The sequence below is a fragment of the Lithobates pipiens genome, unplaced genomic scaffold (genome assembly GCF_037356315.1).
Source record: "Lithobates pipiens isolate NorthernLeopardFrog02 unplaced genomic scaffold, aLitPip1_a1.2 Scaffold_67, whole genome shotgun sequence".
Classification (NCBI taxonomy): Eukaryota; Metazoa; Chordata; class Amphibia; order Anura; family Ranidae; genus Lithobates; species Lithobates pipiens.
The window spans coordinates 450139-467418 of record NW_027507889.1 but is presented as its reverse complement, the minus strand read 5'-3'; the positions used below and the strand labels follow the sequence as shown (position 1 = coordinate 467418).

The 17280-nt window shown below is 46.6% G+C and overlaps 1 long non-coding RNA gene across 3 annotated transcripts in view; it reads left to right on the top strand.

Moving 5' to 3' along the window:
- LOC143959116 (uncharacterized) overlaps positions 1–4541 on the top strand; it is a 126274-nt gene extending 121733 nt beyond the window's left edge. For all 3 annotated transcript variants that reach the window (XR_013270176.1, XR_013270178.1, XR_013270177.1), the window contains exon 3: positions 4042–4541. This is a non-coding gene — a long non-coding RNA (uncharacterized LOC143959116). The remainder of the gene's footprint in view (positions 1–4041) is intronic.
- Positions 4542–17280: the final 12739 nt, after the last annotated feature.

Here is a 17280-nt window from a genome sequence, read left to right as displayed (position 1 = left end):
TCCACACTCGTGTCTCAGACACTAACCGAGTGGGCAAAACTTTTGCGCCGCGAATTGGGAGAGCAACAGGCTTCTCCTGTCTAACTAGCAGACCAACTAGTGCGAGGCCCGAAGTACAATTTTGTGATGCAGCCCTGGATACCCTTCCTCTGTTATCCAGGCCTTCAGTATCAGCAGTGGTGCTGAGGCGCCCGATTTGCCTAAAATGCTGGCCTGCTCACCAGGCATCCAAAAAAGCCCTGACGGATCTTCCCTTCCTTGGCAACCGTCTCTTTGAAGCCTCATTGCATGACATTATTAAAAATGCCAGAGGTGGTAAGAGTACACTAGTCCCACAGGCCAGGAAGGCTAGGAAGGCTAAGGAGCCACGCCGTTGGCAAGGGCCCTCATTCTCCACTCACAAACGGCTTTTTCGTCCACCCAGGGCTTTGACCAAGCGTCCCCCGACAGGACGACCTTTAAAGGACCAAAGCGTGTGTGGAACCACGAGCCTGCGAGCAAAAGTGCTACCTCATGAAGGTTTTCTCCCGTCCGCAAGACGGGGGGGGGGGGGGGTGCCTTCGGGAGTTTGCAGCCCGGTTGGCCTCTCGGCTGTCCGACCAATGGGTCTGCGATCTGATTTCCTCAGGCTACAAGATAGAGTTCCTCTCTTGGCCGCAAAAGAGATTCTTCCCCTGAAGCATACCCGTACTCCCAGCTCGCCAGGAGGCCCTGAAGGGGGCGGTAAGGGACCTGCTTAGTCGTGGGGTGATATTACCCGTTCCAGGAATTGGCATGTTTCCAAGGGTTCTACTCGAACCTGCAAAATGGAAGGGGAACGTCCAATTTTGGACCTGAAAGCCCTCAATTACTTTGCAAAAGTACAGAGGTTCAGAACGGAATCGCTGAGAAATCGCTGCACTCCATCAAGGGTACTCCCTGGTGGCCTTGAACATCCAGAATGCGTACCTGCACATACCCATATGCCTTCGGCATCAGAGATTTCTGCGATTTGCAGTCTAGGAAGCCCACTACCAGTTTGTGGCTCTGCCTTTTTGGTTTTGCCTCTGCCCTCCCCCAAGGTATTGTCTCTTGTTTTGCAACGCTGTGGGATCGCGATCGGGGGATACCTAGGCGATCTCCTTCCGAGAGCATCTTCTGCTTCAGAGTTAGGAGGAGGATGTGGCGATCACCATGCAGACCCTGCAGCAATTTTTTGTTGGCTGTTGAACCTAAAGAAGTTGGTGATTGTACCGACTCAGCGTTTGGAGTAGCTAGGCTTACTGCTGGACTCCATGGAAGCAAGAGCGTTTCTCCCTTCAGACAAGCTGCTGCAGACTCTCAGAGCTGCGGTAAAACTGTTGAGGAACCGCACAGGGGGTCGTCGCTACGCTTTGCATGCGAGTTCTGGGACTCATGGTGGCCTCCTTGAGGCATTACCCTATGCCCAGTTTCACACCAGAGTCCTGCTGAAGGAGATTTTAACAAAATGGGACAAATCTCCTTTATCCCTGGATGGGCAGATTCAGGTGAGCCAGCTGGTCAGGGATTCCCTGCTGAGGTCCCCGGCACTTTGGTCCGTGAAGTCGTTCCTACCTCTGAAATGGACAGTGATCACCACGGCCCCCAGCCCAACCGGCTGGGGTAGGGTAATGGGAGTTCAGTCGACTCAGGGCCTCTGGTCGGTGGGTGGTGCGATCCAAGTTGCCGATCAATCTGCTTGAGCCGAGAGCGATCAGGCTATGCCTCTCCACGTGGTCGATAAGACTTTGAGGGGCGTTTGATCAGGTTCCACTCTGACGTATGCCTGCCACTGCCGTGACATTCTGTCGCCAAGGAGGAACAAGAAGCTTGGCCGCTGCATGGGAGGACGCTTGCACTCACATCCTTCAGTGGGCAGAGCGACATGTACCTGCCCCCGTCAGCCGTTTACATCCCGGGAGCGGAGAACTGGCAGGCAGACTACCTAAGTCGCCAGATGCTGGACCCAGGAGAATGGGCATTGCCATTGCATCCGGAGGCGTTCTGGCTACTGTGCCCGCGATGGGGCACACCAGACGCGGCTCTTCTGGCCGCCCGTCTCAACGGGAAGGTGCCGAGGTTCGTGTCCAGGGCAACAGATCCTTGGGCAGACACGCTGGTGGTGCCATGGGGGATCAGTACCAGCTGATCTATGCACCAGCTGATCTATGCACCAGCTGATCTATGCCTTTCCTCCGTTGAAACGGCCTCCACTCAGCGGAGCAGACGTGGTAACAGAGGGGATCCCAGTAATACCGATTGCCCCAGATCGGTCCCAGCGACCCTGGTACTCAGACCTGGTGGCGGACGCCCCGTGTCGACTGCCGTTACGAGAGGACCTTCTGTCTCGATTTCCGATTCTCCGTTCTGCTTTACCATCGCTGGTTTTAACGGCATGGCTATTGAGAGTTGGGTGTTGAGGAACCGGGGTCTTTGGGACTCGGCGATTCCAACTATGCCGAGAGCACGGAAAGCTTCTTCTCGGTAGGTCATCGTACCTGGAAGGCCTACATCTCCATGTGTGAGAAGGGATGGCGTCCGCGCTCCCTTTTTTTTTTTTTTTCCCCTATATCCAGGATTGATCCTGTTTCTACAGCAATGAGTAGTTCAGAAATTGGCTTTAAGCACCATATTTAAAGGACAAATATCAGCGTTGGCTGTCTTTTTTTTTTTTTTTTTTTCCAGCGAGCACTTTTTGTTCAAGCTGTCCAAAATGTAGTTCCTCCGTGCGTGGGCCGTTACCCCCGTGGGATCTGAACCTGGCGTTATCGGTGCTTGAAAAAACCGCCATTTGAAAATATCAGAGATCCCTCTGTTGACTCTTTCCCAGAAAGTGGTCTTTCTAGCGGCCATTACTTTCGGCCAGGAGGGTTTTGTACCCGGCGGCCTGGTCTTGCAAGTCGCCCTATCTGGTGATCCACAAGGATAAGGTGATGTTGTGTCCAACAGTCTTTTCTGCCGAAGGTGGTTTTGGCAGAAAAGCATCAACGAAGACATTGTCTTACCATCTCTGTGTGCTAAGTCGACACATTCTAAGGAGGTGGCTCTTCATGCCCTGGACGTGGTTAAGGCTCTGAGGGTGTATTTGTCTGCTACACCTCCCTTTCAGAAGTCAGACTCCTTGTTTGTTTTTCGGTGGCTGTTTGAAAAAAAAAAAAAGCACGGCGGTCTCGTCGGCCACCATTTCCAGGGGGGGATCAGACAGATTGTAGTACAGGCCTATGCTTTGAAGAGGCAGGTGCCCCCCTTTCTGGTCACGGCTCACTCCACAAGGCAATCGGAACGACTTTGGCCTTCCGACATCAAGCGTCTGTGAACAGGCGACCAAGTCACCCCCTGAGCGACAGTTTCAAAATTCTACAAGGTCGACGTCGGTGCATGGGGCCGATGCCCATTTTGGCCGCAAAGTTTTGCAGGCGGCTGTACAATTGCACTTACGTTTTTTTTCCTTGTTTTTTGGTAAAAACGCAGTACCTTTTTAAGTAATGCACTGTTGCATTTGTTACCGCAGTTCTGGTGCAGTTTGGTGGTAGTGCCTTAGTTGAGGAGCATCCTGCCTTTTTGGTGGGTAAAAAAAGTTTTGGTCACACTCACAATGTCGTTTTTTGTGGTTAAAGTTTTATACTAGTGGGTGTAGTTTTTATGCTGTTTTGCCACCCCTCATTTTGGCACTGCTTGGGGATGTCCCAGTGGTCTAAGAGCAGCTGTGTCAGGTGGTGAACTGCAGAGAAAAGGATTTTATGGTAAGTATAAAAATCATATCTTTTCTTAAAGATATATCACTGTATTTTCGTGCCTATAAAGTCCATAGGGTTCCAAAAAAGCAAATCAATGTTGTAATTCATTTTGTGATGTGGTGCTGTTTCAACCATATTCCCATCCGCACGATCACCCTGTGAGTATGCAAATAGGACAGTGACTGGGTCCATCATTTAGCCATGCCTGCTCTAGGGGATGTTACTCCCAATAATTAATGTTCACAAATCGGTAAGGCATCTTTGAACTTGCATTCACCTGTTTACTCTCTATTTCTTTTGTAAGGAATCAACTTGATGGGATGTAATTACACAAACAACAGAGGGATCTGCATGTGAGAAAATGAGAAATAGAACAAACCGCAAGAGCATCCTATGAGCGTGGTTGAAGAATACCAAGCTGAATGTCACGGGACCCATGCCTCCATCCAAAAAAAAAAAACTAAAAAGGAAATAAACCTGCATTTTTTTTTTTTTTTTTAATAAAGGACACTGAAAGGCAAGAAGAGAGCACACCTGTTAATACAGAGTTTAATTGTATTTACATACTCTAGTTATACTCTAGTTATGTGGGGAGGGAGAGGAGAGACATGGTGGGCAGGGGGAGAAAGATGACTTTTTGCACCATCTATAACATGACGTTTCTTCCATCTTGATGTATTCTGAGCTTGTAGTGTTACTTGTAATATTTACTTCCCTCTGTGTAATTTTGATTCTAAAATTCATGTGGTGAGCTTCCTTAAGCACTGATCTGAAAAACAACAAAAATAAATAAATCTTAATTAAGTTATAAAAAAAATCTATTGTTTTTATTTTATCTGTTTTAGAGATTGTAAGCTCTAATGAGCAGGCTACCCTCATGTCTCCTGTATTGAATTGTATTTCCAATATACGGTTTACTCATAAGTTCCTAAAGCTCTTTGGTAATTGCCATGCTGGACACGCAGAACACTCTCTGTGCCACAACTGAGGTATGGGATCGCAGGTAAGTACCAGACCCTGGATGTCACGATCCCCCCTTAATTTCACACTTTCCCCTGCAACATCGCTGTCCTTGAACCTTCCTTCACATCATAGCCCCAACACTCCTGGCCCTCCTTTTCCTCACAGCCTCTTTATGCTCTGGCCCCCTTCACCCAACAAACACTCATCCTACTGTATGTGTATGACATTTATTTTCCATCAAATCACACATCTTTGATCCTCCATCAATGTGTATCTTGGCATGAACCGGTTTCTCCAATGAGATTGCCTGACCTGTAAAGCACACTTGCATTGTAAAGCTAGCTCATACACGTGATCCCATGATTTATTTTTTTCTAATTACTCGTATCTCTAGCTATAGATAGAGGTTGAGCACAACCCATGTTTTTTTTTTGCAATAGCGTTGATGCGTTCCTTCAAACGATCGCATTTTTTTTTTAATGAGATTGCCTGACGTTTAAAGCCGCAACCTCATCCATGGGATCCCATGTTTTATTTTTATTTATAAGTACTTGTAAAAATATATATGTGCATCGCATCCCAGATTTTTTTAACCTCTTCGCGCCCGCCCTATAGCCGAATGACGGCCGTAGAGCAGGCGCTTTCATTCCGGGTGGCCATCCCTGGACGTCCTGTTTACTTCGGCAATGCGCGCCGCCGCGGGCGCGCATTGGAAGTTCTGTGTTTGCCGTGTCACCCGGGGACAGGCAAACACAGATCGCTGTAAACTGCCAATCACAGCGGCCGTTTACATCGCGATCGGCGTGTCCAATTGGAGATGATCTCATATGTAAACATATGAGATCTCTCAGCGCCGCTCTCCCTCCTCACACAGACAGAGTGTGAGAAGGGAGAGATGAATGGTTGCAGCGGCCGTCATTGTTAAAAAAATAAAAATAAAATTTAAAGTGCCATCCTGCCCCAGTGCCACCTGTTAGTGCTATCTGTCCCCAGTGCCACATGTTGTCAGTGCCATTTGTCCCCAGTTCCATCTGTCATCAGTGCAATCTCATCAGTGCCACGTATTAATGCCATCTGTCAGTGCCACCTGTCAGTGTCACGTGTCATCAACGCCACTTATCAGTGCCATGCGTCATCGGTGCCACATTTGTGCCATCTGTCATCTGTGCCACATTTGTGCCATCTGTCATCGGTGCCACATTTGTGCCATCTGTCATCGGTGCCACATTTGTGCCATCTGTCATCGGTGCCACATTTGTGCCATCTGTCATCGGTGCCACATTTGTGCCATCTGTCATCGGTGCCACATATTAGTGCCATCTGTCATCGGTGCCACATTTGTGGCATCTGTCATCGGTGGCACATATTAGTGCCATCTGTCATCAGTGCCACGTGTCATTGTCCTGGTGCTCCAGGGCATTCAAAAGTGTAATAAGTAGTCAACAAGTTAGATGTGTAATTTATGCTCCTAGAACACGTGATGGCGCTCCCTGCATGTTGGGCCTCTCTATCTGTGAAAAAGTCCCACACATGTGGTAATGTAATACTCAGGAGTAGCAGAATTTTTTTGGGTGTGTCATTTGTAGTATACACATGCCATGTTGGAGAAATAACCTATTACAATGACAATTTTGTGGAGTAATTTTGCAAAGAATAGTGGGAAAAAAATGACATCAAAAAGCTCCCCATGCCTCTTACTAAATACCTTGGAATGTCTACTTTCCAAAAAGGGGTCATTTGGGGGGTATTTGTACTTTCCTGACCTGTTCGGGTCACAAGAAGCGAGATAGGCCACCAGTACATCAGATGTGATCAATTTTGTGTGATTCGCACCACAGCTTGTAGACTCTCTAACTTTCACAAAGACCAAATAATATCCACTAATTTGGGTTATTTTTACCAAAGATATATAGCAGTATAAATTGTGGCCAAAATTTATGAAGAAAAATTAATAATTTGTATAATTCTGTCACAGAAACAAAGAAATATGCGTTTTTTTCAAAATTTTCGGTCTTTTTTCATTTATAGCGCAAAAAATAAAAACCCCAGAGGTGATCAAATACCACCAAAAGAAAGCTCTATTCGTGGGAAAAAAAAAGGACAAAAAATTAATTTGGGTACAGTGTTGCATGACTGAGTAATTGTCATTCAAAGTGTGAGAGCACCGAAAGCTGAAAATTGGTCTGGGCAGGAAGTGTTTTTAAAGTGGTTGTAAACCCTTACAAACCACTTTGACCTACAGGTAAGCCTAGATTAAGGCTTACCTGTAGGTCCAAGAAATATCTCCCAAACCTATACGGTTTAGGAGATATTTGCCCGAAGACGGGCACCGCTATCTACGGCGCATGCGCCGTAGACAGCGGTGCACTGAGCGGGGTATCGTCGATGATGGCAATGCCGAGAGTCTCAGCTCCCGTGCACATGTGCAGCAGTGACGACATCGCTGCTCCAGCGAATCACAGTGCCGGAGCAGCGAGACCCACCAAGAAGATGGACGCTTGGAACTACAGGGGACAGCGGTGACTTTGCTGGCTCCTGTGTCAGGTAAGTGACACATAATGGACTACTATGTGATGCATAGTAGTCCATTATGCTTTGCCTTTACAGGGAATGAAAGTGGAAGTAAATTTATCAGGGTTTACTTCCTCTTTAAGTGCCCAGTAAGCAAGTGGTTAAATAGCATCAATGTGTTCCTTCAAATGGTGACATAGCAGAATACTTGCTCTGTTTTAAAGGTGCATTCCTTGGAGTAAACGTTTACATCTTTTACAAAATCAGGGTCATGATGGCAAAACCATTTTCGCCAATGAGATTGCCGGACATGGCCATCACCCTTGCACTGCACAGTTATGGTTTATTTATTTGCAAGTACTTGTAAATATATGTAGATGTGACTTCAAAGGCCTGATTTTTGAAAAAGCGTCGATACATTGCTTCAAACAATTGCATAGCAGAATATGTGCTCTGTTTTAAAGGGTGTGACCATTGGCGTAAACATCGTTGCGGTATCTCCCAAATCTGGGTCGCAATGGCAAAACTGTTTTCTCCAATGAGATGGCCTGCCACGGAAAGCACCCTTGCACTGCACAGCCACCTCATACAGGGTATGCCCTGTTTTATTTATGTATTTAGAATTCCTTGTAAATGTAGATGTTCATTCAAAGGTCAGATTTTTTTAAATAGCGTTGGTACGTTGCTTTAAAGAATCGCATAGCAGAACACATGCTCTGTTTTAAAGGGTGCAACCATTGGAGTAAACATCGTTGTGTTTTTTCCCAAATCTGGGTCGCATCGGCAAAGCTGTTTTCTCCAATGAGATTGCCTGCCACGGAAAGCTGGGGTTTGCTGTGAGTGGGCCAGGTATGCCAACAGCCTACTATTCTTATTACCAAATTCAAATATGCGCTGCGCCTGGTATAAAAAAATGTTTCCGGGTCTTTTCTACTAATACAAGATCTAAGTGGCGCACCCCTTCCCTCCAACCTCTATATGTATCTGAATTGGGGTTTGCTATGTATTCCACCTCTGCATCTGTCACTTTCCTTTCTGCCTCCAGGAGTTTCTACTGCCTATCCGATCTAAGTTGTTTAATAACAACGGGCTACTGAGCCCCTAAGTGTGGCCTTAAACGCATCCCAGGTGACTCCGACAGGGGCCCCTGCCCGGTTGTCCACCCAGAAGTCACCAATAGACGACTGCGTAGACCTCTCAAAACTTTCCTCCTTGAGCCACAATGGGCTCAACCTCCACACCACGTACCCTCTCGGTCTCTCCATGTCAAAGGTGACCAGAAGTGGGGAGTGATCCGAGACAGCACGAGGCAGATATTGGGCCTCCAGCACTCTCGGCAATAATTCATTGGACACAAAACATAAATCAATCCTAGAAAGAGTATTAAACATTGTGGAGTGACAGGAGTAAGCTCTAACATGTGGGTTTTTCCACCTCCAGGCCTCCACCAGGTTATATGACCCAATACACTGAGCCAGCGGGGAGCCATGCTTAGGCGCCATTCCAAATCTGTCAGCATCAGGTGAGAGCACCACATTCATATCCCCAGCAAGAATAATGAGACCCTCTGCAACTCGGAGGGCAGCATCCATTATTATTCCCCATACTTCTATAGTAAAGGGGGGAGGAATGAAGAGGTTAGATTCATCACCACATTCAAAGAACAACATTTGCAAATTAAAGGAATCCTTCAGAGATACTGGTATCTCTTGAAGGGGGATCTCCTCTTAGCAAAACATCTCCCGGAATATCCGGGTATCACGTATAGGAGATCACGATCTTTGAAGGATTCTCTAGTACAAAGTCATTTCTCCCCTCCCCGTAAAGGTGGGTCCTAAACAAACAGGATGTACCCCGTGCCACAAATGTGGTTTTTGCAGATATTTACATGCATCGAGATCCATATGTCTGCCAAATGGTCGTTTATTTGAACCCAAATTTGCTGTGACCTGTCAATCAGTGGGGGTGGTGTACATTATGGTTTGTCAATGCAATGCTTTCTATGTTGGGAAGACAAAGCGTCCCTTCTTCCACCGCATCAGGGACCATGTGTCCCTGGTGCGGGGGAAGAAGATGGAAACTCCAATCAGCCGACATTTTGGTTTATATCATCAGTTCAACGATGGTCTCATGCACTTCTTTCCTTTGGAATATGTTCCCCCGGGAGATAGAGGGGGGGATTATAATCATACTCTTTTACAACGAGAGACTCGATGGATATTTAATTTGGAGGCTACCCGATCCCCGGGACTTAATGATGCAATCAGTTTCGAACCTTTTCTTTAAATGACTTTTTTTTTTTTTTTTTTTTTTTTTTTTTTTTTTACCCCCTGGTATATTGTAATAATAAATGATTGTATTTTGTCAAATAGGCAATATATTGGCGTGGATGTCTGATGGCTCGCGGATTGGGAGGGGGCTCCATACCTGAGGGGGACCCTCCGAGTGCTCCTTGCCCTTCCTGGGTCTGTACGGGCACCCCGGGGCGGGTCTGACCTACAACCTTTTCCAACCAGTTGGGGGTTCGATCGGCCCGCCCCGTTTCTAAATGTGAGGTCCCCTTCTCTCTTTTTTTGCTTGTCTGTTGCAAACAATTCTTTTTTCCATCTTTGAAATCAGGGATGTATGGTGATTGACATTTATGTCGGCCCATTTTCATCTCTGTGTATTTGCACTTTGATTTATCCGAGAGTAAGATCAGGGCATATTGCCCTTAGCCATCATGGCTGCCTGTCTCTGACCGAATGTCAGGTCTCTATCAGAGTACTGGCACAGATGGATCATCACTGGCAAATTTCCTGACTCTGGCCAGAATCCAACATGGCCGACGCGCTATACGGACGTAAATCACGTCCTTCGCGCATGCGCATCTGCCATCTAGACGCGCACGAAGGAGATCGCTTGTAAATCTCCTGACTTTTAGCCAGAATCCAACATGGCCGACGCGCTATATGGACGTAAATTACGTCCTTTGCGCATGCGCACTCGCCATCTAGACGCGCACGGAGGAGATCCTCCCAGTAGGTGTGCCCGCAGCCCGGCGGTGACGTCAGATGCCGCCGGGCTGGAAGCACGAGTTATAATGCGGGTCCCGGTCAGTGTCATCCAAGCAAGCGATGGAAGCCGACATGTGGAGCTGCTGCACGTATGAAAAAGCACTTAAACCTTTTTGACTGTATCATACCACTATATTCAACAGGTAGGAATGGAATGGCTCTGATGGGACTAGACGGATGATCCGGAAGTCCAAGTCTAGAGTCACGCATTCTATATTCTTGAGATGTTTATACAACACTGATGGGGACATGGCTTTTCTTCTTTTCTTTCAGAAAACAGCACAGAGAGATCTCTTGTGTTCAGAATTTATACCTTGTTTAATCTCTATCTGACAACACATAGGGTTCGTAGGTACTGGGTATGCCTAACTGGTTCTAGTTCAGCCATTTCCTTGGCTCCACCAGGTATGTTCTATAGTGTTTATTGTGCCATTTTTGACACTTCATTGAAGTGGTCTACATATATTATATTATATATATGTTTCTTGTGCTTCTGCAGATCCCTGGGGGGGAGCAATTGGGGGGTCCTCGGTGGGTGCCCTCGCCACGGTCCGCATGCTTGATGACAAAAAAGTTTGTCCTCACTTAAGTACTAATAGATGCATAGAACATTTGAAAACTACGATAGACAATTTGTATTAATTTACCAGACATATTGGGTAAGATGCTTTTCTTGTTCTCATTTGTTATATATTTTTTTATTTTCATTACAATATTTTTTACTTTTATTTTTCACCTTTTTCATTGTATTTGTATTCTTCACACATTTTATTTTATTTTCATTCTTATCTTTATTTTGACCCTATCTGCAATCTCCATAGAGGAGAACTATATTTTATACCTTATGTATTCAATCTTGGGACACCATCCATATGGTATGGTCTGGTTGTTCCCTTTTGGAGAACTAATAGGTTACTGAATATTGATATGCAAACTATGCTCTGTGTTTTAATACTCTAAGGGTGGGGGCTTCATTCCTCTCCAACCAATATGCTGGACATGAATGAATCCTACCACCAGATCTACTCAATGTAGATGTGTCAGCCTATGTGGGCAAAACACCTCTTGTACCCCTCGGGGTTGTGTGTGTACAGAACTATCTATGTATTTGTATCTCTAAACAAATGATCTGTTTGTATAATTTCAGTTTTCTACTGATTGCCGTATTCTGCAATTGTCCTGAGGAAGCTCAGAAGAGCGAAACATGTAGGAAAGAGACAATGCAGTTTAAATCGTATATAAATGTGGTAACTTATGGAGCCTTGTAGGCTTATATACCAACTTTTGTATACCCGCATCTTTTATTTTATATGGAAATGGATGTAATTGTTTGATAAATGCTTTTTGTACACTAAAATAAAAACTTCAATGATTTTATTTATGGATTGAATATATTTGGTGCCGTTGTAAAAGTCCCGGGGGTTGGTTACCCTCCAGTCCCCCTTTTTTTCAATTTCCCCTTTTCTTCAAATAATATTAGCCAGAATGGTTTTTGGCCAGAAAATTAAATGAGGGGGGCAACCCCCTCATTATTCACTTAATAAGTTTCTAATTATGTGAGATCCAACGTCAAAACCACTTGATCTTACCGGATCTAACAAATATTTTTTTTCTGGCCAAAATTGCATGTGGGGGGCTAATCCGTCCATAATATCTCTATTTTGATGGGAAAGGAGATAAGGGGAGGGGGCAGCCCCTCTCATTAATCTCTTAATAAGTCTCTAATTATGTGAGATCTAACATTAAAACCACTTGATCTTAGCGGATCTAACAAATATATTTATCAGCCTGAATGATTTTTGGCCAGAAAATTTGATAAGGCGGGCTGATGACGGGTTAGCCCCCCTGCAAATAACTGTTAATATTGCTTCTTCTGTGTGAGAACTAACGCAAACAGTTGATCTAACCTGATCTAACAAACTGAATACGATTTTTTTTAAATATTGATATGGGGGGGGCTAACCCGGCAAAGGTACTTTTACCTACTGTGCATTGTAATAAATCACAGCAGAGGGAGGCTAGAGGTTACAGAAAGGTCACTGTGCAATACAAACAACCAAACATTGAATACCAAAAATGGTCCTCAGTGATCAAAAAAAGCCTGGCCCTTCTAGGCTAAATATTATCCTTGGAGGCCAAAAATGGGCCCCAGTGAAAAAAAACAGCACACCCAGCTGTTTTTGGTCACCGACAGGGGCGGACGGACCAGTCGGTCACTCGGGTGCCGCCCGAGGTCATTAGGGGCCCGGCCCGGTCTCGGCCACATGAGAGGCCACTTGAAGTGGCTGTGCCGTATCACATGCCGTGATCATGCCGATTACAGTACTGCTAACGGTACTTCTAACGGTGCGCTGCTCCCCGCCGCCCCCCTCCTTCCCTCCCGTCCGTCCCAGGTGATGTCACAACGCATACCGTACAAGCACCTGGGACGGACGGGAGGGGAGGAGGGGCCAGCGGGGAGCAGTGCGCCGTTAGCAGTATTGTAATTGGCATGATCGCGGCATGTGATACGGGCACAGCAGAAGAGTGGAGGGGCCGGCGGGGAGCTGCGCCGTTATTATCGGCATTCGGTAAGTGAAGCCTGGGCCTGCCACAAGTGATGGGAGGCGGCGGTACAGAATGCATGGGGCCCCGGATCCCCCCCAACCCACAGTGTCCCCCGTGTGTGTGTGTCCCCCTGTGTTTGTGTCCCCGTGTGTGTGTGTCCCTGTCCACCTGTGTGTGTCTCCCCCTGTGTGAGTGTGCGTGTCCCCCTGTGTGTGTGTGAGTGTATCCCCCCTCTGTGTGTGTGTGTGTGTCCCTGTGTGTGGTGTGTGTGTGTGTCCCCGTGTGTGTGTCCCCCTGTTTGAGAGAATGTGTCCCCCTGTGTGTGTGTGTGTGCCTCCCCTTGTGTGTCTCCCCCTGTGTGTGTGTGTGTGAGAGAGTCTTCCCCCCTGTGTGTGTGTTTCCCCCTGTATAAATGTGTGTGTCTGTGTGAGTGATTGTGTGTCCCCCCCGTGTGAGTGTGCGTGCCCCCCGTGTGAGTGTGTGGTGTGTGTGTGTGTGTGTCCCTGTGTGTGTCCCCCTGTGTGTGTGTGTGTGTGTCTCCCCCTGTGTGTGTGTGTGTGTTTCTTGCCCTGTGTCTCTCCCCCTGTGTGCGAGTGTCTCCCCCTGTGTGTGTGTGTCTTCCCCTGTGTGTGTCCCCGTGTGTGTGTAAGTGGTTCCCCCTGTGTGTGTGTGTCCCTGTGTGAGCGTGTGCATTCTTCCTCCAGTTTCCCCCCTGTGTGCTCCCCCCGTGTCTCCCTGTGCAGGTGTGGCGCCCAAGGGGGCCCCATGAGCTTCTATTGCCTGGGGGCCCCATTAGTTGTCAGTCCGCCCCTGGTCACCTGACCTTTGAATGCCAAAAAGGTCCTCGGAGTGTGCCTTTTTTAGTCACCAAGGACCATTTTGGGCATTTAATCACTTCAGCGCCGGACCATTTGGCTGGCCAAAGACCAGAGCACTTTTTGCAATTCGGCACTGCTTCGCTTTAACCACTTGCCGACCATTGCATTCTGATGTACGTCCCTACTTTGGGGACAAACAGAGGCGTCTTTAGGGGGTGGCCATAGTCTGGGACCAATAGCCCAGAGTCTTGAGTCTCGGTCCAGAATGCAGGGAACAGGGGCAGACTGAGCCATGGTTGGCTCCAGCTTTAGCTCTGCCCCGCTTCCACCCGACTTTACTCTTGGTCACTGATTGCTATAGCCGCCTGGCGGCTAGCAACCATTAACATCACTGCCCACTGTGCCCACACTGCCCAACATTCAAAGCAGAGGAGGATTGCACTTCCTCCTCCTCCGCGCTAGTGCTCATGGGGCCTGGCCTACGACTTCTGGTCTGGATTGTCCCGCAGCTGTTATGGTAGCGTGGAGTGTAGAGCCCAGGAGGGAGAGAAAGGGATGACGTCGCCACCCTGAGCAGCATTCGCAGCGGCTCCCTTAGCCTACACTCCTCCAATCTTAGTCCTCTCCCAGCTCGCTGTCCTGGAGCAGGAAGAAGGCGGCAGAAATGACAATGCGGCGGCCGCACCACATCAATACCCACTTGGGTGGGCGGCTCTCCTCTGGCTGCCTTGCACACCAGCACCACGGATGAGCTGCTGCTGTAGTACCTGAACAAATGAAGTCTATCTCCTCCTGGTCAGGTAGGTCAATCAAGTTTGTATGTCAGGTACCAGGTCAGTGTGTGTCAGGTAGGTCAGTGTATGTCAGTGTGTGTCGTGTAGGTCAGTATATGTATGTCAGGTAGGTCAGAGTGTGTCGTGTGGGTCAGGTAGGTCAGTGTATGTATGTCGGGTAGGTCAGTGTGGGTCACGTAGGTCAGTGTATGTATGTCAGGTAGGTCAGTGTATGTATGTCAGGTAGGTCAGCGTGTGTCGGGTAGGTCAGTGTGGGTCACGTAGGTCATCCTTTTTTCCCACAAATAGAGCTTTATTTTGAAGGTATTTGATTGCCTCTGCAATTTTTTATTTTTTTTGCGATATAAACGGAAAAATCTAAAATATTGAAAGAAATTTATATTTTCTGCTTTTTGTTAAAAGAAAAATCCAATAAACTCAATTTTATTCATACTTTAAGGTCAAAATTTATTCAGCCACATGTCTTTGGTAATGTTAATAAGCGTATATTTATTGGTTTGCGCAAATGTTATAGCATCTGAAAACGATGGTACATTTTCTGGAATTTACGCATCTTTTAGTTTATGACTGCCTATCTCATTTCTTTAGGTGCTAATATGGCATAGTTGACTTCTTTTTTTCCCTTGTTTCCCAAGGTGACCATCTTGGTGTTAAGAGGGTTGAGGGTGCCAAAAGTGAGTGCCTATGGCAACATCACCCTGAAAGCATCTGATACTAAGCAGGGACGGGCCTGATTAGTACCTAGATGGGAGACCGCCTGGGAATACCCTCTTGAGAAATGCCAAGATGGTCACCTTGGGGAACCACAAAAAAAGGCGGTCTCCCATCTAGGTACTAAACAGGCCCATCTCTGCTTAGCCTTCAAGGCCAGATGAGCTTGGGTGCTTTCAGAGTGGAATGGCCAGAGGCAATCTCTTCTGGCACCCAAAACCCTCTTGAGAAATGCCAAGAAGGTCATCTTGGGAAACCAGAAATAAAAAACAGGTCAACTCTAAAAAAAAAAAAAAAAAAAGCCTACAGCACCTGGTATTCCCAGACGGTCTCCCATCCAGGTACTAACCAGGCCCTACCCAGCCCATAGGCAATCTCTTTGGGCACCCTCATCCCTATTGACAAATGCAAAGATGGTCACTAGGCCCGACCCTGCTTAGCCTTCGAGATCAGACGAGATTGGGCGCTTTCACGGTGATATGGCCGTAGGCAATCTCTTTGGGTATCCCCAACCCTCTTTGACAAGCGCCAAGATGGTCACCTTGAGAAACAAGGGAAAAAAACAAGTCAACGGCAAAAAAATAAAAAATTACGGCACCTTGTATTCCCAGGCGGTCTCCCACTCAGGTACTAACCAGGCCCGACCCTGCTTAGCCTCTGAGATTAAACGAGATTGGTTGCTTTCAGGGTGTCGTGGCCATAAGCAATACCTTTGGGCACTCTCAACCCTCTTGACAAGCACCAAGATGGTCACCTAGGGAAAGTAGGGGAAAAAACAAGTCAACGCCCAAAAAAAAAAAGAAGCAAATGGGACTGGTTATTGCCAGGATGTCTCACATTTGTTACTAACTAGTAGACATGTGCGCTTCGTTTCGTACGAATCGCAAATTCGTACGAATTTCTCAAAATTTGTACGTTCGGGAGGATCCGAAATACAAATTGCCGTGCGTCCGAATTCTGTACGGAATACGAACTTTTGTTTACGAATTCCGGATCTCAATCATTATGCTTATCATGACTTGCAGAAGACTTCTGTGATAGAAGTCAATGTAAATTGCCTGAAGACATCAGTGAAGGACTTTCAACCTCTCTGGGCAGGCTGCCAAGAAAAGAACAAAATGATACAATGTTTCTTCTTCAATGGGCTGAACTCCGTGTGTAGAAGTTTTCAGTTTAACCATTTAAAGACTAAATCTTTTCTGACACTTGTTGCTTACAAGTAAAAATCCAGTATTTTCTGCTAGAAAATCACTCAGAAGCCCCAAAAATTATATTTTTTTTTTTTAGCAGAGACCCTAGGTAATAAAATAGCGGTTGTTGCAATATTTTGTGACGTGGTATTTGTGCAGAGGTCTTTCAAATGCAAATTAGCCCTTTATCATGGTGCAGGTGTCATTGCTGTATGTCACACTGCTGTCAGTGCTCTCTATCACGGTGCAGGTGTCATTGCTGTATGTCACGCTGCTGATGTCAGTGCTCTCTATCACGGTGCTGTTGTCAGATCACTCTATCACGGTGCAGGTGTCATTGCTGTATGTCACGCTACTAATGTCACTGCTCCCTAGAGGTCGACTGAAAAAAAAAAGGGCTAACTTGCGTTTGAAAGACCTACTGGATTTTTACTTGTAAGCAACAAGTGTCAGAAAAGATTTAGTCTTTAAATGGTTAAACTGAGAACTTCTACACATGGAGTTCAGCCCATTGAAGAAGAAACATTGTATCATTTTGTTCTTTTCTTGGCAGCCTGCCCAGAGAGGATGAACGTCCTTCACTGATGTCTTCAGGCAACTTACATTGACTTCTATCACAGAAGTCTTCTGCAAGTCATAATAAGCATAATGAGCAATGTTTTTGCCTTTAAATTTATCGTAAAGAACGTTCGTACACGTTAACGACAATTCGTATTTCGTACGAAACAGAACGGAATTTAGGGCACGAAATACGAAGTACGAATTAATTTTATTACGAATCAAAATGGAACAGAACGAAATGAATTTATCGACGGCGTCCATGTCTACTAACCAGGGCAGACGCTGCTCAGCCTCCGAGATCAGACAAGATCAGGCACTTTCAGGGTGATGTGGCCGTATTAAATCTCTTTCGGCACCCTCAACCCTCTTGAGAAACTCCAAGATGGTCACCT